Below are 8,844 nucleotides of genomic sequence, written 5' to 3'. Positions count from 1 at the left end.
TTATGTAATGGAATGCACCCCTGGAATGCAGTTGTGTTCACAGAAAATACTGATGTAGATTAGGAGAGTGGCTTTTCAACTCTAATTTATGTGTTAGTTGTGGAAACTCAGACACATCGAAGGTGAGTTTCCCCTCCATCTCCATCTTTGTACATCGACATGTGTCTCATGTAAACTGTAATCTGACTGGAAGTGCTTTGAACTGGTCAGCTGCATAGTGGGTCAAAGTTTAAGCAGTGACAATTTATGTTCGGCCACAACAAAGTGATTTTGCCTTTGACCATGTATACTGGCCTTTAGTCTTTCTTGCTGCGGGCTCATCTGAAGTGTAATATGGATTTCTCATCCAAAGATGAGTTTGAGGCAAAAGGACAGACCCAGCTTTTGATTCTGGGTCTTTATTGGTCTCCATGTTAAACTATACTACAACAACGACACCAGCAAAAAAGACTAACTTTAGCTTGCTGTCCCAGTGCTTTGACTGTGTACATATATGTTTGAAAATGGTTTTCAGATCTCTGAGCTACCTGAGGAGCGCTCGATTTACCTTTCCATACAGTCTCAGCAAGGGAAATATCACCTGAGATAAGCTGAATCAAGCGCGCCTCATATTTTTATTCCAGTATTTATAATGTAACACGCTACTGTTTTGCTATGGTCTGTTTATGATGCCAATAGACCAGAGACATACAGTGAAAGAGTTCTGTCAATGACATGTAGAAGTTGATTTCCTTCTTGACTTTGAAGAGCGTTTTTTAATGCCGAGCAGTGTTTAGTCAAAGCTATACTCTTTATTTCTTCAGTCTAATTACTAGCTAGGAGTTCATATCAGTGACAGAACTCTTTTGCTATATGTCTCTGCCTTTGGAAGCAGCCCCTAGAGCATGTGAAAACAGATTCAACACTATCATAATGCTGCTGTCACTCACTTGAAATCCTCATATCTCCAATTTGGTGTTTTGTCTTTTCTTTTCTTTTTTGACTTGACTTGACTTGAAAGTTTACATTGTTCTTTTCTTGTGCCAAGTCATTTCCATGACCTGAAGGTCCATGAAGTCCATTAAGAACTTGTACAGTTTCCAAAATGCATGGTCGTCAGTCTGAGAAAGGCTGCGTTTCTTACTTACTGAAAAGTGAAGAGAGAGATATGAGGTTTTCATCCAACAGGAGAGAGCATAGTGCCTCTCATGCTGACATTACCGGGGTCCAGTTACCGCTAGAAACAGATTCAATAACATTTCAGCATGGCTTGATCTTGTCTTCCATAATAGAACCAACAGAAGCCCCCAAGGTTCAGGAAGTGTTATCACTTTTCACTGGCTGAATAAATATTTCATAAAAGCAGGTTCGATGAGTATACAATTCTCAAAGGTAGATCCCAGAATTTGTAACGACTGTAAAATAAAATATTTATAAAGGTTGAGCATACACACACTTTTTTTTTTTTACAATAGCAAGAAATTGTATGATATCCTGGATATCCGATTTTTTGGCAGTGTTTGAATGTGAGGACCCATTTGGAACCAGCCCATGCCCATTTTTTGTGTTAAAAATAAAAAGATAAAAGTGGTAGAAACCAGGGCCACTAATGCAGCATTCATGTCATATGGGAAAGACGGTAAATACGAGCTTCCCAATATAAAGTACTGTTCACCTCAGTTTTCAGATGGTAAATACTACTACACTGTTCACCAACAAGGAAATAAATACCTGTAATCAAGTGTAGGGTATGATAGATTCGTTTCAGTAAAACCAACAAAATGAACAATTTTCATCCCAGAAGTCATTTTGTGATCACAACTCTTACACAAAACTACAGTTATGGCACCTTGATGGCGTCAAATGAGTTAAAACGCATGAACACTTCCAAGTCGTTGCTTTTAACTGTCAAACGTCATTCCCATATGACATGAATGCAGTATAAGCCAGACATCCCTCTTTCAAACTAATGGGTACCGCTAGTGGTGTGCCATTGTTTTCAATGAAGAATGCTAACAATGCTAATACGTTGGATTAACTGTGTTAACTGTAAAATTGTTAAACTGATTCAGGACAAATGCAGAAACATGTTTACCCTTAATGTGATGAGCTCCTAGCAAAGAAAATAGATTTAAATACAATATTGATGAAGGTATGCCCTCTGGAATAATAGCCCCAACACTGAACCACCATTGGTTCGTTCCTTCATGCACACTGTGAATTATTAGGTTTGTTTGTGTTGTTTGTTTGTTGAATAAGAACACCAATAACTATGTTAGATATTATTGACGTTTCAGCCTATTATGCAATCTCTGCATCAGATGGTGCAAATGTCTTTTGTTTCTTATCAATTCTTTGTTAATAATGGATTTTCTCTCAATTAATCACAGTCAAATCAAATGTTAGTACAATCTTCACCATTTTACCCCCACTATGATTTTAACAATCATGTACTTGTCTGATAGGAAAGGTATTCCTGGTGTTTTGCAGAATTTCTAACCCAAAAGTCCCACTATTCTCCCCAAATGGAAACAAGAAGCAGATCATTGGGGGAGACTGCATAGTTATTGTTGCTAGCGTTGGTTTGACAGTGATTTATCAAGGAGAAAGTCCTCCATGTGTTAGGTCTTGGGAAGAAAAACAGGACTGTATTTATGCTAAAGGTTGGGTTGCTGCCAGCTTAGTGTGAAGAAAATGAAGAATGAAAGGAAACAGTAATTATTGAATGAATCGAGTGAAGAATGAATTTAGTCTATGAGCAAATATTTATTTATGTATTTACTTAATTACTTATTTAATTATTTATATATTCACTTATTTGTTTATGTACTTACCTATGCTATTTTTCTGATTAGTCATTTATATATTGACTTATTATTTATTTATTTATTTATTTATTTATTTATTTGTGTTTTCTTAGCTGGCAGTAGCCTCATAAGAACTGACCAGACTGTTGTATTTAAAAGATAATACCACTCAATTAAAGAATTTGTACAATGTATTATTCCTTCTAGGACAGTCCAATCAGTATTTATGAACATGAATGAGTCTCTCCTACAGCCAGAGAGCAGAGAACTAAGACTAAGTGGTACATTTTCACGAATGCAGTTGTTATTTTAGTAGTTATTTTACAACATTATATTGTTTGACATAGGATTTTTTTTTTTTTTGGTTAGTTTTTTTTTTTTTTTTGTCAGTTTTTTTGTCGGACTTCATTTTAGGTGGGCATTATGTTTGGTTATGGATGTAATGGCGTAGTCGGCCTTGTTGGAAGAGCTCACAGCTGGCAAGCTAATGCTAAGCTAGTTTTTACTTGTGATACCCAAATTAGCTTTATTGTGCAGTAATATTATCAATTGTGAACAAGAAAATGGCCTGCAATTGCTTGTTCACACATTCCTTTGGTATTGTCACTTTCATTTTAACATCGTTTTGATGAGTTAACATAGCTAGCGAGCGCTAATAAAAACAAACTCAGAGCTTACCATTGACTCCAACGATGGATCAACCGTTCTCCATCGTTTTTTTAGATGTTTATCACTGTAGTTCAAATAGAAGAAGAGAACTGGGAAGCTTTGAATGGCTGTAATCAACTTCTTGTCCATTTTGCTCTTGCCAGGCTGAACTATTTACTGAATTTACTGCTGAACTGAAAATAGTTCAGCTGTGGCCAAGTTTTCTCGGCTGACAAGCTTGTTGACCATCGGCCGAGTTTCCCTGGTCGCTCAGCTCTATAGGAAATCAATGGACTTACAGTGACTAGTTGATTGTGTTTCCAAGCCCCAGAAAACCCCCTGGGTGACTTATAGTCAACTTATTATCGTCTTTTCCAATTCATTCTCTATGGAGCAGCTCCAAATTTAACAGCTTCCAAGTCTTAGTTTTTTGCTTCCTGGCTTGACGAGAGGGGTGGGCATCATCACAAATGCAGATCAGACTGTCTCATGAGTTCTTAAATTGAATGATATTTCCCTTTACACATCCATGTGTCAACAGCGAGCAACATTGCAGTCGCATGAAAACCTCATAACTTTGATTTGTCCTGACCCAAGCTTATGAAACTCGTTTATAAGCCCTTGTATACTTTCAAAATTGAATGGGCATTAATGGCAATATCAGCTGTTTTTTTCTCAGTAACTGATACATGATACTTTTGGAGGTTTTCTTTCGACAGTGGCAGTAAAAGGCCAACTTCACCTGCCCTGCACTAAACCAGGCCTGGGATCAATTCAAGTTCAGCTCAACCCATTCATAATGTATACAGAAACTGCAATTAATTTAAAACATTCGTTGTTGCTTTTTTTTTTTAATAGGTTGGATGTGACAACCTAAGTAATGTCAATATACCAATCAGGGCTCAGTTCAATTCACTTTCAACTCAGTGTTTCTAAAATTCAAATACAGAATAAAGAGAAGGTTGTCATATCCATCCATTTCAGAAATAATTGAATACTCTGTTGTTAGCAAATGTGCTGCAGTTTGTATTTGCATTTTGAATTGAGTTGAAAGTGAACTGACGTCACCCTTGTGACTTATCACTAAATGATGTCTGTCTTGCCATTTTTGAGGTAAATATATAACACAATAATGATAATAACAATAGTATTTATATTTATATCATATTTCTGTTGTATGTTATGGAACAGTAAAATCATGATTGTGACATTTACTGGTGTGGTGCTTTAGTGTGTGTGCGTGTGTAATATCCTCATCCTCTGGAATGTTGCCTTCAATTTCATAGAAATTTTGGAATCAGTTATGGCTGGTTATACAGGCTATTGTATGTAAAAATTAGGAAATCTGCCTTAAAAACTTTATAGTTGCAGTATAAGGTATAGATGAAAGCACAAATACCTGAAAAAAAATGTGTGGTTAAAATTATTTCCATCATAATAAGCACATTACACTTTCTTTTTCAGTTATTTTTAATTGTTTGGTCGGTGCATTTTGTAGCACTGCTCTGGGCTCAACATGTCTTAACTTGAGCTGTGCTGCATATTACGTCAACGTCAAACAGAGACAGAACTAGCAGCACCGGGAGGGAAGCAAACAGCCTCTTACTTCTTCCTGGTGAGTAATGTTAACTTGAGCTACATCCTCCATGTCAGAATGGACTCCTCATCCTCTTCTTCAACAGCAAGCAGAACAATCGGCAACCTTCTCTTGTCCATTTTTCCCACGGCGCAGCCGAGGGCATCACACGGCGAATTCATGTCAGGCAGTCAGTCAGTCAGGTAATGCTTAGTGAGCTACCGTGCTGATGATACCGACTCTACGCTGACGCACGCACAGGTCACGTCAGCGGCATCAGCGTGGTAGCATTAGCTGTAGCGCCCAGCTCCAAAAAGCTTTGTTTTGTGAAAAGGGAAGACTTTATTGAAACTTTTATGGTGCATGAATATGATACTAAGCCCAAGGACACTCAATGTAAATTTGAGCCCCCAAGGAGCAGGCGTTTGGAAGGCGTCGCTAGATGAAGTTCTCGGTAAGAGTGAGTTGGATCATTTTCGTTCCTTTGGGGCTATAGCCGAGCATTGCTCCCACACTGAGCCCCACTCTCTGCCCTTAATTTACTTCTTCCGTTGCCCTATAAACTTTAACGTTAGGTAACATTATTACTTGTGGTATTTAAGTGACATTAGTGGAATTATTTAACCCATAACCGTGTCGTAATGCTTCAGTGCATTGAATTGAATTGAACACAAGCGCCGTGGGTCTGTACAGGATCTGTGCTTGTTATTTTCAACAACGTTACCCCTTCAAGTTAGCAAGCTAATGCTATGAGGGAGGGGAAGCCTACCCAATCATTCCACCCTGTCAACGGCTACTGCTTCTCAGGTGTATGAAGTGTAATTAAAAACTTATGATACTCTCTAAAAGAATCAAGGGTACAAGTGTTTGTCACAGGCCATAAAACTACATTTCCTATGGAGCAATGTGGCTCTCAGTCGCAAAAGTTTTCAATGTAGCTGCAATGATTTTTGCAATGAAGTCCTGGCTGCTAGCAAATTTATCTTTTAAAGTTTAGAGTTTAAATCGTAGCTAGACTGTGCACACACTGCGCTTGAGATCAAGGCTATGTGATGACAGCCTATGTGTAACAAAATTTGTAGTTTGTTAGACATTGGCAATCAATAAAATACAGTAGTATAAAATAGTTAACATTTTCATCAATGGATAACTTGCATAATGTTGTAATTCAACCTAAAATCTGGCAAAATTAGGCTACTGCTATTATGTGATAAGTTATTATGATGAGTGTGGAAAGAAATGTCTATTGCAGGTTTGAAAGGGGAATTAATTCCAGAACCAGTTTGAGTTTCTGTAGGTGACCCTCTTTTTTTAGCCATGGCGGCTGCATGTTGGCTGCTGCATGGAGGCTGCTCATGCTAACTACCCAATTCTTCTATTTGTTCCAAACAGCGTAAATATAAAAAATCACTTCCTGTGTGCAGCAGAGGATTTTTCACAGGAAAGAGCTACCAGACACCAAGTGTTTAGAACAGCAAAGCTTTCAAAGAAGCTTTCATGTACTGGATATAGGTTCGATCACTATTGTGTTACAGCAATCAGTGATAGAGAGTAGCAAAACGGTCAATTATGTAGATGAAAAGGTAATGAATTATTACTTTAATGTGCACTAGTGTCATTCATATGAGTAACAGTGCACACAAACACACAGTGTAACAACAAGGGTAAAATGCGTTTATTTTTCTTTTCAAACAACAGTGCTCAATTCCACACAAGTTAAATATGAAAAGGCCACACCAGAGCCATGCATAGCTAGAGTCTGATCAGTGCATTTTTGGCTAGCTGCCATGTTGGCTCCACAGTCCTGCTCCATGGCTGTTATAAAAGTAACTTGAGCTTGAGCTTTAGAGTGCTGGACATCTCTGCCATTGATACCAAGGACACTGTTTGGACATATTTGCAGCCAACAATTAATTAGTTTTATAGATATAGGGTTAGGGTTACACAGGGTTACATATCAGGTCAACATTGCCCCTTTTATTCAACATCCAACAGTCCTGCATGTGTACCTGGACAAAGTTAAAATATTATGTACACCTACTTTTGAAACACCCAATAGAATTTATCAGTACTACATTGTTTGTGTATAGGAAGGCTCAGCACACTAAGAAGAATAAAATTGTGTCAGAAACACTGAATCCTTGGCATGGAAATTTAAAAATAGGAATAATGGCACCAAATATTGGCTATCATAAGCTTCTATGAACGGAGTATAGACTGGCCAAACTCTTTCTATGTATGGCTCTAGTTGTCGCTAGTCTTAGACTCATATGATCATATGGTTTCAAATATTTGATCTGTTCAAAGTGTGCTTTATTTATCTCTCCAGTCACACTTGCAAAGTAAGATATGAAACTTTCTCTGGTATTTTGTATCACAAAGGGTATGTGCCAAATGTTCGTGCTGTGAGAATATCGGCTCCTTCGGAAGGAAGGAAAACAAGTCTTGATATCTCCAACTATGCTGAGGGGAAGCCTAGACCATTGTCACCAACTTAAAAAACGCAAAGTCAGGGTCAAAGACATGGCATGAATTTTTTGTGTCCAAATCCATTATTTTCACAAAAAAATTAAAAATAAAGTCAAAGAAAGACATGTAATATATGAAATTATTCTACAATACCTGCATCATGGGCAACCATTTTCATTTTGCTGTCATGCAATTGACAGGAGTTTTGGTGTTCCAAAGTCCAAAAATCATGGGGTATAACCGTCAAAACATACATGAAGAGAACAAAACTGCAACAAAACCTTCTTTCACCCCATTGACCTGTTAACACTTTTTTAATTTTGACTCTAGCATTTTGAATTTTAGTTTGGTCTTTTTCTCCACCACACTTACCACAATCAGGGGAGACATTTCTACTGGTGCTGCACTAAAAAATGGCAATCATAGTACTGTCAGCGTACGTCATTTACAGCAATAGGTTCAGCTAGCTGCAAACTAACCTGGTATAGAAAAAACTGGCTGAAATAAACAAAATGTAAGGGTATGTCTTTAAGTGAAATCACACCATGCAAAGTGAGCTTTCCTTCACAAATGATAGTCTGTAATATATCAGGCGTATATTAGAGGTGTTGGGTAGGGATGGGACGATATATGATATAACCATGATGCGATGTAATAAATAAAAGTTATGTGCAGAATTATGTTTACTTCTGAGCCACAAATCTTTCTAGCAATGGCATTGGCTCGCTGGAATGTAAACAATAATTTAAAATGTCATTGCAAAGTGCAGATAATATAATTTGTATATAAAAAACTGTGATGGTCAAACCATCTCATTTGTGATTACTACAGCAGAATAAAATGTAGCAATTTATTTTTCTGCCCCATCATACGTATTGTCACATTTTTGTAGTGCGATATATTGAATTTCGATATATCGTCCCATCCCTAGTGTTGGGGTTGGGGGAATAGACTTTGCATGATAGTAGTCAGGAAAAAAAACAGTTAAATTGCCTAGAAATTGAATGTGCAGCAAATACTTAATATACTTTATATATTACTTAGAATAATTTAGATTACTTAGAATATTCTATATTACCTATAATATTTTTTTATATTACACAGTAAGTCCAAGGAAGATCTTGGTCTAATGGCACACTACAGAATTCTGATTGATTAAAATGATTGGCCTGACAGGTGGTCACATGACCAGGACAATGCCACTTACTGGCTTGACAGTATTTGGATTAAATTGACTTGAAAGGGATCAGTGCAAATCAATAATCTTTTCTGTATTGGTGCCATTCAATTCCAAATTGAACTTTGACAGTTCAGAAAGGAGAGCTGGTCTCCTTCAATTTTTACCTTATATTCATAGTTTATAAA

This window comes from Centroberyx affinis, unplaced genomic scaffold (genome assembly GCF_046629955.1).
Source record: "Centroberyx affinis isolate AG114_WGS23_722 - 3 ecotype Tasmania unplaced genomic scaffold, CSIRO-AGI_Caff_v1 ptg000309l_1, whole genome shotgun sequence".
In the NCBI taxonomy this organism is placed as follows: domain Eukaryota; kingdom Metazoa; phylum Chordata; class Actinopteri; order Beryciformes; family Berycidae; genus Centroberyx; species Centroberyx affinis.
This window is presented reverse-complemented; position numbering follows the sequence as displayed.